Source organism: Myotis nattereri, assembly GCF_964212035.1.
Source record: "Myotis nattereri genome assembly, chromosome: 2".
Taxonomy (NCBI): Eukaryota; Metazoa; Chordata; class Mammalia; order Chiroptera; family Vespertilionidae; genus Myotis; species Myotis nattereri.
Window position 1 is genome coordinate 169,406,476 of NC_138076.1, and position 14,623 is coordinate 169,421,098.

Consider the following 14,623-nt stretch of genomic DNA (forward strand, 5'->3'; position numbering starts at 1 on the left):
ACCCACCGCCAACACCTCATTAGCGCCCTTTTAACGTCGGATTACCATAACAATAGGGTAGCTAATGCCGCGCGAACCCTTTCACATCCAGGTCCCCAAGAGCCTCCTGGATTGTCTGCTGCCGCTACTCCGCCAAAGCAGGTTCCACGCCAGCTGTCCACGCAGGGCGCATGCGCACGCGCACAGCCCGCAGCGTGGAGGCGGGGGGCGGGGGAAGAGGCGGGACCGGGAGTGTTTCCCAGAAGTCCTCGCTGCCTGTCTCCTTCCAGCTCTCAGGCCGCGTGACGTGACTCCGCCCGCCACGTTCCTGTGTCGCAAACGGTGGTTTGCTAGCGCCCCCGTGAGGTGCTGTCTAGCGCTGCAGCGGCGCGCGCGGAGCCAGAGCTAGCGAGCAGGGGGAGTGCAGCGCGTCCAGCGGCCGCCGTCGTCACCGTAGTGTGTCGACTAGTAGCGGCGCGGCGGCGCGGAGCGGAGGGAGGGGGAGAGGGGGCCCGGAGGGAGGGAGGGAGGAGGCCAGACGAGGCGGGGGGAGGGGGAGCAGCGGTGGCGCAAGCCGCGCGGAGCAGCGCAGCTCGGGTCCGCTCCCTTCATTGCCTCCACCGCCTCCCGACCCGGCGTCCCCCGAACATCTCCAAGCGGACTAAGGAGTCCATGTTGGGGAACTTGGCAGCGGCGTGACGGGGACCTAAGGACCTGCCGTGGAGCCGCCGCCGCCGGCGGAGCCAGCGCTTCGACCTCGGCCTGAGGTAAACACGGGCCGACCTCAGGGCTGGATGGGCTCGCGCAGCTGTCGGGACGAGGTGGGGGTTACAGGCCGGCGGCGGGCGGGCGGACAAAGTTTCGGGACCTCGCGGGGCCCAGGCGACGTCCTGCGCTTGCAGGAAAGTTGGAGCCGCCTCTCGAGGCGGGGGAAGCGGCGGCGAGCAGGGGTTCGCTTCCCCGCAAGGGAGGCCCCGCTCCGGGCGCCGCCTGGCCGCCGCCTGGCCGCCGGCTCCCCGTCCCATTTCCTCCTTGTGGCCTAGCCAGCGCCTCCGCCGGCCCGGCCTGTGGCCGCTGGGCGCGGGGTGGGCAGGGGGCTCCCCCGCCGAGCCCGCACGCACAGCCTCTCCCCGCCGTGGAAACGTGTCCCGCCGGGCTTCCGGGAGCTCCCCGACCCCGGGTCCGCTTTCCCGGGGAGCCTGGGCTTTGTCGATTGCGCCCGAGCCCGCAAGTGAAACCAAACTTTACTGCGCCGTGACCTCTCCGAGCGCACGAATGGGGACGAGCCGGCGCTTTCTTCTCCACGCCGGCGCCTGCCCCGGGCTCTGCGTGTCAGACGGTTCTCCCGCCCCCCAAAGTTGAAATCCGTTTTCTGGGCTGACAACAAAAGGGTCAGGGGACCCAAACTTAGCTTCATCAGCCGCCCCTCCTCCGGCCCAGGGCTTTGGAACCATTAGAGACCTTCAGATCGCTGGCGGGCTTGCCCACCTACACACACATTCTGAAAACTTGTTTTTTAAAGTAAACACTTGATTCTCAAAGGAGTTGATTAAAACATTCACAGGTTCAAATGTTGAATTTTAAAATACTCCCAATATAGTGCCGCTAGAGGCCCGGAGCACAAAATTCGTGCATGGGGGGAGGGTCCCCCCCCCTCACCCCCCCCCCTCCCGCAGGCCGGGTCCCTTAGGGGGATGTCGCCTGCCTCAGCCCAATCCTAAGCCGGCAGTCAGACATCCCTCTTGCAGTTGGGACTCTTGCAGTCCGGGACCCCTGGCTCCTTTACTTCTGTGGAGGTAGGAGAGGCGCCTGCCATCGCTGCTGTGCTCCACAGCCATGAGCCCGGCTTCTGGCTGAGCAGCTCACCCTGTGGGAGAGCACTGACCACCAGGGGTCAGCTCCTGCGTTGAGCTCTACCCCCTGGTGGTCAGTGTACGTCATAGTGACGGTCCTTTTGCTGTCCAGTCGATTTGCATATTAGGGTTTTTATTATATAGAATAGGATACCACATTACGTACAGTGTCTCTGAGTTGTGTATTTTTCATTCATTTTTGGATTACATTTTTACTAACATCTTCATCATACTACCAGTGAACTATTTAAGCAGAAATGATCAGAAAGTTTTAAATATAATGCTTTGGCTAGTAAATGCTGATCTTAAATTTTCCCAAATTGGGTATTTTCACTGAATTTTGGAAAAGGCATTGAAATGTATTTTTCTCTTTTTAAAAGAAAGGTTAATTCATACAAATAACTACTTAACTTGGTAGCAGAATATTGAAAGCAAAACATTCTTAAATAACAGGTGGTTTTTTTATTTTACTGGTAATAGTATTCAAATTTTGATGTATAAGGAAGTTTCTTTATAGATCATTGCTTTCTCCCTCCTGCTTCTTTGGCAGTTGGCTTTATCATCTCACTTTTTTGTTATTGGTTAATAGCTGCAGTAAAATGTTTATGAGCATTTTGTTTTTGTTGTTACTTTAATTTACTGGGCAGAAGAAATTTTGAAGTTATCTTTGGATATTTCTATTTCATACTGCCATATCAAAAATAGTCTGAATTTACTTTATATTGTTTTTATGCGCTATGAGGTTGTGTGTGTGTGTTTGTTTTTTTAAAATTAGCAATTCTTATTGCTGCTGCGCTTTTTCACTATTTTTTTTTGGTGCTTGCAAGTATATTAATCACTTCGTTTTACATTCAAATAGTGACTGTACCTCAGTGAGAGTGGTAAAACCTAAGTAAAGAGAGAAGCAGGCATAAACGTAATACAAAGTCATACATCTCTAGCATATTCATTATAACTTATTTGGCAAGCTTTGCTATACTTGCTCTTGTCTTTTAGTGATGTAAATTGGATGTTGACTCGTGAAATAAAGAAGCTTAAAACCTGAATTTCTGTTTATATCCTCTGACCCAAAGAATAAGTTAATAGCCTTACATCTTGTTGCATCTGAATGGTGGTAACTGTTAGTAGCACAGAGTAGAGCTCAAATTTAAAATAGCGAGTATCATCTGTTGCTATTCCCAAAAACTAACTCATCTTTGCATTATTCTCATAGTCTTTTTTTTTTTTTTTAAGTTGTGGCTTTGTTAATTCCTAGTGCTTAGGCACATAAAGTTTCAATATAAAATGTGAAAACAAGAGAATAAAAGAAAAAACAAACAAACAAAAATAAAATGTGAAAACACCATCATCATCTCTCACTTGTGAAATAGCTTCATAAAATGTCTCACTGATCTTTGTTTACCTAGTCTCAACAGCCAGAGTGACCCTGTTAAAATTTGTTAGAGCTTGTCACTTCTTTTCTCAAATGGCTTCCTTTCTCAGCCATAGTAAAGTTCATAGTCCTATTATGGCTCAGCGTTTTGTGCCTCTTCTTCCTCTCTAACTTCATTACCTCACTCTTTTCTCCAGCCACACTTCTGTTGCTACTGAGGTTTTCTCTGACCACTCTGTATAAGACAGCAGGCCCTCCTCCCACATTCCCTTACCCTTTTAAGCCACATATTTCTCTGTAGCATTTATTACTTTCCAATATACTGTGTAATTTACTAACTTAAGTTCATTGTATTTCTTCATTCTAATGCAAGTTCTGTGAGAATAGTGTTTATCAATTTTGGTTACTATTTTTGGTTACCTGAACAATGCCTGACATATAGTAGGTCCCTAATATACTTTTAATGGGTTAACACCTTTCAGCTGGAAACATTTTAAAACTAACAATAGTCATTATGGTTTGAAACTTTAAACTGTGCAAGTCTCAGTTTTTGCACAAACTGCTAACTTCTCTCCATGCATTATGTTCAGGGGAAGGGGGTCCACATTTTTAGGGATTATGACAGCATGTGACCCTGAAACAGATTCAGGATATAGAAGGAACTAAGAATGCTTAGGTAAGAGTACAGTGGTGTTACTATCTTAACTGTTTAAAATGTTGTTTAAAAGCCAAACTAGACTGAATTTTGATAGTCTCAGAAGGCAGAACTAGTATTGTATTGTGTTGTGTATTGAAAGGGAGGAGAGGCAATAAGAATGGATGTGGGAAAATTAGTTAAAACTTAAACATAGTAGTCCAGAAGAGATGAGAATAGCTTGAATTAGGATGAGAAATGTGGAAATGGGCAACAGTGATTTAAGATCAGTAGCTCTCAGTTGAAGGATTGAAGGTGAGGGAGAGAAAAATTTCAAAGATGACTTCTGAGTTGATGGTGTTACCAAGTAAGAACCATGGTTCTTTTGATTCAGACATTGGGTTTGAACATAATTTTGGAACTTTCAGGGTGAAATGATTGTAGGCAATTAGATATATGGTTCTAAAATTCAGACAAAAGGTATGTTATAGAAATAGAAAATTGAAGTCTCTTACATAGGTATTTGAAACTATAGGTGGAATTGCCTAGGGAAGGGAATATAACTTGGAAAAAAAGAGGTGCTAGAATGCAATCATAATGGCCTCTAACATAAAAAAAAAAAGTTTGCAGGAGGAATATGAGCTCCCAGAGAATACTGAAAGTCAGAGAAGTGGGAAGATGAGTATGGTATTACAGAACCAAAGGATAGAGTAAAGCTCATTTTAATGCGCTTTGCTTACTTGCACTTAACAGTAGTTTCTTACAAATTGAAGGAAAAGACCCCCCCATCAACAAAAAGATTACAGCTTGTGTTTTTGCTGTGGTCTGGAACTAAACCTGCAATACCTCTGAGGTATGCCTGTATTTCAAGGAGAGAGTAGTCAATAGGGCCAGTGTTGATGAATTTAATAACATGGAGCTCATTGGCCTTTTGAATAAGCAGGATAGTAAGATTAAGAAATTATCCTCCCACATTACAGAAGAGACCTGATGTTTATCAGATATTTACTGTGTGCCAAATGCTCTGTCTTAGACATTTTACATACATTTTCATTTGATCTTTTCAGCAGCCTTGCAATGTTGGGTGTATTAGTCCATTTTATAGAAAGGAGTCTCAGAGTCTCAGGCTCGAGAGAAGTTAAATGACTTCCTAAGAATCTATACCCAAGTCCATATGACTCTTTGGCCTTAGTAAATTGACCTCCCAAACTCCATATCAATGTTATCTAGTAATAGAACTTAGTGCGTTTTTGGAAGTATTCTATATCTATAGTGCTTAATAGAGTAGCTGACAGTGACAGGTGGCTTGAAATATGTGTCCAGTGCAATCAGAATAATAGTTACATTATTTGGACAGTATAGATATAGATCAAAAGTCATTAAGAATCCTATAAATAATAGTCTCTTCTTATACAGTAATCCCCCCTTATCCGCAGTTTTGCTTTCTGTGGTTTCAGTTTCCTATAGTCAACTGCGGTCCAAAAATATTAAGTGGAAAATTCCAGAAGTAAACAATTCATAAGTTTTAAATCTCATGCTTTTCCTCTCCGTCCCACCTAGGACATGAATCATCTTAACGTATTCACACTGTATATGCACTACCAGTGGCTCGTCACTTAGTAGCTGTCTTGGTTATCAGATCAGTTACAGTATCACAGTGCTTGTGTTAAGTAATTCTTATTTTACTTAATAATAACCCCAAAATGCAAGAGTAGTCATATGCCGAAGAATATGACAAAGAGAAGCCATGAAGTGCTTCCTGTAAGTGGAAACATGAAAATTCTCGACCAAGTAAGGTGAAAAAAAATTGTATGCAGTAGGAAAGAAAAATAATTGTTTGCTAAGGTTGCTAAGGTCTACAGTAAGAACAAATCTACCTGTGAAATTGTGAAGAAGGAAAAATAAATTAGTGCTCTTTTGTTAAGAGGGAGAGAGACCACATTCATAGAACTTTTATTACAGTATATTGCAATTGTGTGTGTGTTTGTGTGTGTCTTTAAATTATATTAACTTGTTTCTGCCCTAGCTGGTTCCGACTGTGCCTAATGTATAAGTTAAACTTTATCATGAGTATGTGTATAGGAAAAAACAGTATATAGGGTTTCGTACTATTCATGGTCTCAGGCATCCACTGGGAATCTTGGAACATATCCTCTGTGGATAAGGGGTAACTATTATACCAAGAAGAGGAAACTTATGTATTCTTCATTTGAAAGGAGTACTGTTTTGCTTATATGCTAGTTTTAGCTGCTGTAAGTGAATATTGTAGGTAATCTTTTTTTTAAAAACAATCTCAAAATTTTAGAAAAGTTCCAAGTATAATACAAAAAACTTTTCCCCCTCAATCATTTGAGAGTGAGTTGCAGACAACATCTTCTTAATTCCCAAGTACAGGTACAAAAAACTCCCCCTTCCAACCATTTGAGAGTAAGTTGCAGATGTATTTGGACAAGGACTTTTTGTTACATAAACTATATCAAAATTAGGAAATTGACATTGCTATATTATTACCACCTAATCTTAAGACTTCCTTCAAATTTTGCAAGTTTCCACAGTAACTTCCTTTGTAACAAAAGGATCTAGTTCAGAATTCTGTTTTGCTTTTGTCTTAATGTCTTTTTACACTCTTTCAATGTAGGACTATACCTCAGTCTTTTCTTGATTTTCCTCACCTGGACACTTTAAAATATTACAGGTTAGTTTTGTTGTAAAATGTCTCTCTATTTGGATTTGCCTGATATTTCCTTACTAGAGGCCCGGTGCACGAAATTCGTGCATGGAGGGTGGTGTTCCTCAGCCCGGCCTGCACCCTCTCCAATCTGGGACCCCTCGGGACATGTCTGACCAGGCCTAAACTGGCAGTCTGACATCCCTCTCACAATCTGGGACTGCTGATTCCTAACCACTCACCTGCCTGCCTGCCTAATTGCCCCTAACCTCCTCTGCCAACCTGATGACCCCCAACTGCCCTCCCCTGCAAGCCTGATGGCCCCCAACCGCCCTGCACTGCCAGCCTGATGGCCCCCAACTGCCCTGCCCTGCCAGCCTTATGGCCCCCAACTGCCCTGCCCTGCCAGCCTTATGGCCCCCAACTGCCCTCCCCTGCAGGCCTGATGGCCCCAACTGCTCTCCCCTGCTGGCCTGATGGCCCCGAACTGACCTGCCCGGCCCCCAACTGCCCTGATGGCCCCCAGCTGCCCTGCCCTGCTGGCCTGATGGCCCCCAACTGCCCTGTTGGCCTGATGGTCCCAACTGCCCTCTCCTGCAGGCCTGATGGCCCCCAACTGTCTTCCCCTGCCAGTCTGATGGTCCCAACTGCCCTCCCCTGCGGCCTGATGGCCCCTAACTGTCTCTGCCTCGCCCCCTCCACTGTGGTTTTGTCCAGAAGGAAGTCGGACATCTGAAAGATGGCTGGTCACCCGGTCTAATTAGCATATTACCCTTTTATTAGTGTAGATGGTTGGATTGAGGTTGTGCCTTTTTTGGCAGGAGTATTACAGTAATGATGCTATGTTCTCATTGTATCCTATCAGATGGCATACAATTTCTGTCTCATTGCTGATATCCACTTTGATCACTTGATTAAGGTAAAGTCTCCCAAGCTTCTTTCCTGTAAAGTCCCCCCCCCCCCTTAGTAATTAAATAAGTGTGGGGAAGTATTTTGAGACTGTATAAATAATCCATTCTTTATCAAACTTGCTATTTATACATTTTCAGATTGTCTCAGCTTTGGCCAGTGAAAGTCCTTTCAAGGTAGTTTCTGTGTTCTTTTGACTTGCTTTGAGTACTTCCTTACTTTTTTGGCACAAGAAAATGTTCCAGGCTCACCTGTACTTTTCCTGTCACTACCCTAGAATCAATAATTTCTTCAAGGAAATTTTTTTTTTTTTTAGTGGAGAAAGGTATTTAGAAACCAAGATTTCGGTGCTATATTCATTTATATATTTGTATAGAAAAACCATGAGTTGGCACCAGTTTTGATCTACAGTGTTTATAATTTTCTCCCTTTCCAAATTTATAATTCCCTTCTCTTACAAGGAGCTACCTGGCTCTCGTTACCCTTAGTTTATTTGCTTACATGATCAATCCTCTGTTTGTAGCTATTTTCCATTGGCACTGTTGCTCTCTCCATGTTGTGTAACATTTTCACTCTACTTAGGCTCTGGTACCTTGTGCCAGGATTCATGTCTCACTCCAGACTTCTCATATGTTGTGGTAAGGATCTCACATTTCTGCTTGAATTCCTCATTCTGGGTTTCCTCACCATCCTTATGGCATTTTGCTCATGAATTTTGCTCGTGTGTGTGTGTGTGTGTGTGTGTGTTTAAATTATATTAACTTTTTTCTGCCCTAGCCGGTTTGGCTCAGTGGATAGCGCTTCAGCCTGTGGACTGAAGGACCCTGGGTTCAATTCCGGTCAAGGGCACGTATCTCTCTATCCAGCCTCAGTTGGGGCAGGAGGCAACCAGTTGATGTGTCTCTCTCATACCCATGTTTCTCTCGGTCTCTCCCCCTCCCTTCCACTCTCTCTAAAAATCAATGGAAAAATATCCTCAGGTAAGGATTAACAAAAAATAAAAACAGGTTATATTAACTTGTTTCTTTTTAAAAATATATATATATTTATTGATTTCAGAGAGGAAGGGAAAGAGAGAGAGAGAGAGAGAGAGAGAGAGAGAGAGAGAGAGAGAGAAAGAGAGAGAGAGAGAGGGAGAGAGAGAGAAACATCAATGATGAGAGAATCATCGATTGGCTGCCCCCTACTGGGGATGGAGCCTGCACCTGGACATATGTCCTGACTGGTAATCAAACCAGCGACCTCCTGGTTCCTGGGTTGATGCTCAACTGCTGAGCTACACCAGGCCAGGCTAACTTGTTTCTTATAGAAGGTTATTACACCAAAAATTTTAGTGAGAATTGGTGATGAAATATGTTTTCAACTTTACTTATTTAAACCTGAGACTCTTCTGTTAGTGATAAGACTAATCTTTCTCCTTTTTCTCCCTTTTATCATTGGATTTCTCAGTCTTTTTAATATAATTTTGACAATAAGATAAAAATTAGTTCACTTTTTTTGTATGTAGGCTTTGGAGTCAATCAGACCTGGCTTTGAATTCTGGTTGTCCCATATACTGATTGTCACCTTTATAGGTGACTTAATCAGTGTCCCAAAATTCTCATCTATTTTAACTAAGTACGTTTACCTAAGTCCAGTGGCAATAGCAGCTAACTCTTTCTCTATGTTTCATATCCTTGTTCCATTTAGTGAGTAATTTTCAAGCTTTTTAAATGTGGTGTTCTAGTGTTCAATGTTGGTGGTATCATAGTTTTTGAAATATACTGTGGTATGGAATTTTGAGGATTAAACATGCAAAGGCATGCAGTCATTACCTGATATGAAGTAAGCACTCTCTCAACCCATAATTCTGTATTCCAGGTTTGTTGATTATCTATGTCTGCAGGCCTTCTTTATTGTTCCACAGTGTTCTTTCCATATTTTCCTAACTCATTTTCTATACTTTCCTCTCTTCCCCCACTTTGTGCTGCTGCATTATCTTCAAAAGCCCCAATTTAAACATCTCAGGAACCGCTCCAAAATAGGTAAATGGGAAAGGGAGATTTTTCCTTAGTGATTCTCTGCTTTTTACAAAACAGAATTTAAGTCCTACCTTGGACTTAAAGTTTCTTTACATGGGCTTATAATTATGTCTTTGGCCTTATCTTCTATTGCTGTTTCAAATGAATTCATTCTGACTAAATTAATCCTGAAAAATGCCTCTACCTCATATTTGGTATTTAGCATATGCTATCTTACTGTTCATCTTTTGTATCCTATTTCTCCAACTCTACTTTTTTGCACCAGGAAGGGGTATAATATTTTAATAGGGCTTTTTGTGTGTGTGTAGTTAAAAAAAAAAAAAGTTTTATTTTTAGAGATGTCACCTTCGGCATTTAAAATAAGCAGTATATTCATTAGAGAAATTTTTTTACATTACAGTAATTTTAAAAATATTTCTCTGTGAAATGTTTTTCATTTAAAAAATACTTTAATAATTCTAAAAATTATTTTGGGAAGCATGGGGAGGAATGAAGGAGGTAAATTATTTTAGGGTCCCTGATTAGTGCTTTTTGTCCAGTTCAGTAATGTAAATAAAGGTTCATAAGGAAAATGTTTTAGGAAACAAAGGTGATCAAAATAATGCTCAGCCTGAAATCATACCATCCAGGAAAAAGAAAGATTGAGAAAACAGCTTGGAAAAGCGAGAGTAATATAATGAAATTATAATTCATTAGATCCCATTCTTAGTAGCAGAAGCACTTAGGATATGCAACAAAAACATAATTCTTACATTTATTCAATACCTGTCATTTGCCAGGCACTGTGCTAGGGTACTTTACAATCATGATTTCTAATTCTAGAAACTATTCTTAGGAAGATAGTTAAAGTTGTCTTTTTTTTTTTTTTTTTTAAACAGAAGAAAATGAAGCTCATTAAAATTTAATGACTCCTCTGAAGCATCATAGAGCTGGTAGGTATTAGAATTAGATTTAGAATCCAAGTTTTCTTCCACACCACACAGCACCTGCCATAAGGAAAATAGGCAGAATAAATTGCTCTTAGTATTTTATCCAAATTTTATTTGTACTGTTAAAATCCTGGACATGGCCTACTATTCTGATACAGCAATATCTGTCTTTCATAGTATTAGTAAGTACGAATACCTATTGTATTCTTATCATGAGTGTGGAAAACAGTGTTTCAGGTAACAATAAGCTATTCTTGTCCTCAATTCCAATGATTTAGAACCTTTTACTGAAAATAAGAAGCCCTATTTCAAATATAAAACACAATATTCTATATGGTAACAAACACAAAAACTCCATTTTTGACCTAGCCTGTATTTATCCATAATAGAGAGAATATTAAACTAAGAAGTCCCTAGAGAGGTCACAGTGTTGACAAAATTCAACATGATGGTGGAGCCTACACAGACACAGGAAACAAAGCTAGGCACATCCACAAAACCATAAGTCCTTGCGATTATTTCATTTTAAGCCAATGTCTCTTCATGTTGCACATACTAGTATTCCCCAGTGTCTGCTTGATGAAATACCACAATCGCCATGGGGTCTACTTTCCTGCAGTCTTGTGTAGACTTTGCTGCCTGCCAGGCTCAATATCCTAACCGCAGTAGTAGTTCAGCAGCTTAAAGTAAACAAGAACAAATATAAACTTTAAAGAGAGCAGTCACAGCAACACTGTTTTGAAAGCTGTTGTCAGTGAAACAGCTTACAAATGATACATGATCTGTTAACATAAATATAATTGTAACACTATTTTGTATGCCTAGATGGCCTGTGAAGAAATTATTTCTTTAAACTACTGTTTGAATGGGGAATAAAATATTAATAGTTTTAAAATTTGTAAGCTATCATTCACCTGAAAACCTTGTCATAGAAAAGCCTTCAGATAGGACAGCTCTGTTGCATTAGGCCATACTTCTTTAGGAACTGTTGTACATGTCCAGTTACTTAGACACCAGATATGACTAATATGAGGCAGATGCATGAAGCAAAATAATTTTATTGTTTCAAAACTGCTATAGAACTAGATAAAACTAAAATTGAAGGTGGAAAAACAAATCCAATCAAGCCCTTAAGAGAAGCTTAAACTGTATCTCATGTTAATATAGCCACTCCCGCTTTCTTTGATTATTATTTGCCTGGCGTATCTTTTCCACACTTTTACTTTTATCTGTCTGTGTCTTTATATTTAGTTTCTTGTAGACAGAATGTAATTTAGTTTTTAAAAAAATATATATTTTTATTGATTTCAGAGAGGAAGGAAGAGGGAGAAAGAGATAGAAACATCAATGATGAAAGAGAATCATTGATCAGCTGCTCCCACATGCCCCCCAGGCATGTGCCCTAACTGGGAATTAAACTGTGACCTCCTGGTTCATAGGTTGATGCTCACCACTGAGCCACGCTGGCTGGCTGGCCTGGCTAATTCAGTCTTTTTAAATACCAATCTGACAATCTCTCTTTTACTTGCTACTATGGGAATTATTATCTTCTATCTATCTACACTAATAAAAGAGAGAGATGCAAATTGAAAAAGATGCGATGCCCACCAGCCAATCAGGAGTGAGTATGCAAATTAACCCAACAAAGATGGTGGGCTAATTTGCATACACAGGTGCTGAGCTGCCTGGGGCAGGGCAGGATGCAGGCGTTCTGCGCCACCCCAGCTGCTCCGGGCCTCTGGGCAGCGAGGGAAGGTGGAAAGGCAGCTCTGGGCTGGAACGAAGGCAGAAAGGTGACTCCAGCTGGAGTGAAGGCAGTGCCGACAGCCAGGGGAAGGAAGGCCCATTCTTGCATGAATCTTCATGCATCGGGCCTCTACACTGAGTGGCCAGATTATTATGACCACCTGACGTTTGTAGGCAAATTAGCTATAATTTTGCGCTGAAGTTACTAGAGGGCCAGACCATTATAAATAGGGAAGCAGGTTGTTTACCACAACAGTAGAAGTGATTTTTTTTCTGAAGATATGGATAAACAACGTGATTTAACAGCCTTTCAATGTGGGATATAATATGTAATACACACACACACACACACACACACACACACTGAGTGGCCAGATTATTATGACCACCCCATCAGTACTTCGTTGGGCCACCTTTTGCCTTCAGTACTGCGGCGATTCTTCTTGGCATTGATTCCACGAGATGTTGAAAGGTGATGCGAGGAATCTGACACCATGCCTGATGAATAGCACTGTCCAGTTCTGTGAGATTTGATGGTTGTGGAACTAGCTGCCTGATGGCTCTTTTAACTTCATCCCACAAATGCTCAACTGGATTGAGATCTGGTGATTGTGGGGGCCACCTAAGCAAGGTAAGTCTCCCTCATGTTCTTGAAACCACTCCTGCACAATACGAGTACTGTGGCATGGCACATTGTCTTGTTGGAGGAAGCCATGTCCATTGGGATACACCATCAACATGATAGGATGAACTTGATCAGCAATGATACTTAGGTATGTTGTGCTATTCAGACGTTCCACACGAATTAAAGGGCCCAAATCATGCCAGGAAAACATGCCCCAAACCATAACACTGCCCCCACCAGCTTGAAGGGTTGTACTCATGCATGTGGGGTGCATGCTTTCATGCTGTTTCCGCCAAATTCTCACTCTGCCATCTGCATAATGCAACTGGAAACGTGATTCATTGGACCACATGACTTTTTCCCAATGCTTGACTGTCCAGTCCTTGTGTTCTGTGCGAGTTGGAGACGTTTTATCTTCGTAGCTGCAGACAGCAAAGGTGTTCGAACAGGCCTTCGGCTGTTTTGCTGATACTCGCTCCATGGCTCTGAGCGCCAACAATCATCAGATGTTCAAAGGCTGTTAGCTATTAAATCACGTTGTTTACCCATATCTTCAGAAAAAAATCACTTCTACTGTCGTAAACAACCTGCTTCCCTATTTATAATGGTCTGGCCCTCTAGCAACTTCAGCGTGAAATTATAGCTAATTTGATACAAACGTCAGGTGGTCATAATAATCTGGCCACTCAGTGTATATAAAAGGCTAATATGCAAATATCACCTTGGGAGTTCCACTGAGAGACTGGGAGTTGGTTCACTCACTATGATGTGCGCTGACCACCAGGGGGCGACGCGGAATGAAGGAAGGCTCTGGCCGGCAGCCGGAAGGCCCCGATCAGCCCTGATTGCCGCCCCGGCCTAGGGACTCTACCCATCCATGAATTTTGTGCACCAGGCCTCTAGTATATCTATACCTAATATTCAGTCTACTTAATATTTACCACTTGAAGTAAATACCCCCCAGTGACCTTTATGTTATAGTTGTCACATGTACTACATATACATGCAATGAAAACCCTATAAACAATTATATAATTTTTACTTTCAGTAATCATACATTTTAATGAACTTATGAGAAAAATAATCTCATCTATTTCTAGCTGTTTACTATTTTTCTTGTTCTTTGTTAATGAAATTTCAGGTTTCTCTCTGAAATTTTTCTTTAGCCTGAAGTTTATTAGCATACTAGAGGCCTGGTGCATGAAATTTGTGCATGGGGGGGGGGGGGGAGAAGGGTCCCTCAGCCCAGCCTGCGCCCTCTTGCAGTCTGGGACCCCTCGGCAGACATCCCTCTCATAGTCTGAGACCCCTTGCTCTTTACCACTCGCTTGCTTGCTGCTCCTTACCGCTTGGCTTGCTGTTCCTTAGCACTGCCACTGCCACAGAGGCAGGAGAGGCTCCTGCCACTGCTGCTGTGCTCACCAGCCGTGAGTCCGGCTTCTGGCTGAGTGGTGCTCCCCCTGTGGGAGTGCACTGACCACCAGGGTTCAGCTCCTGCGTTGAGCGTCTGCCCCCTGGTGGTCAGTGTGCATCAGTGACTCGTCGGTCTGCCATTTGGTTGATTTGCATATTAGGCTTTTATTATATAGGATCTTTTATAGTAGCCTTGCTGATAAACCTTTGTTTTTCTTAACCGGAAATGTCTTTTCCACTTTCATTTCTGATAGATTGCTTCACTGGATATAGAATTCTAGGTTAACAGTTCTTTTCTTTAGCAGTAAAGATGTCCTTCTGTCTTCTTGGATTCCATTGTTTCTGATGAGCAGTTTGCAGTAACTTCCTCTGTGTGTTGTGTTTCTCTACCTTAAAGGTGTTTTTGTTTTTTCTTTATTTTTGCTTTTCTGCAATTGATTATGATTTGTTAGGGCATGTTATCTTTTTTGAGTT

General features: G+C 42.4%; 1 protein-coding gene across 1 annotated transcript in view; it reads left to right on the plus strand.

Annotated features, from left to right (window-relative positions):
* The first annotated feature begins 515 nt into the window (after positions 1–515).
* The window catches only part of SCAF11 (SR-related CTD associated factor 11), an 88,246-nt gene continuing 74,138 nt past the window's right edge, over positions 516–14,623 (plus strand). The window contains exon 1 of the mRNA XM_081084768.1: positions 516–746. The gene's annotated coding sequence lies outside the window, so the exon portion shown is untranslated. The remainder of the gene's footprint in view (positions 747–14,623) is intronic.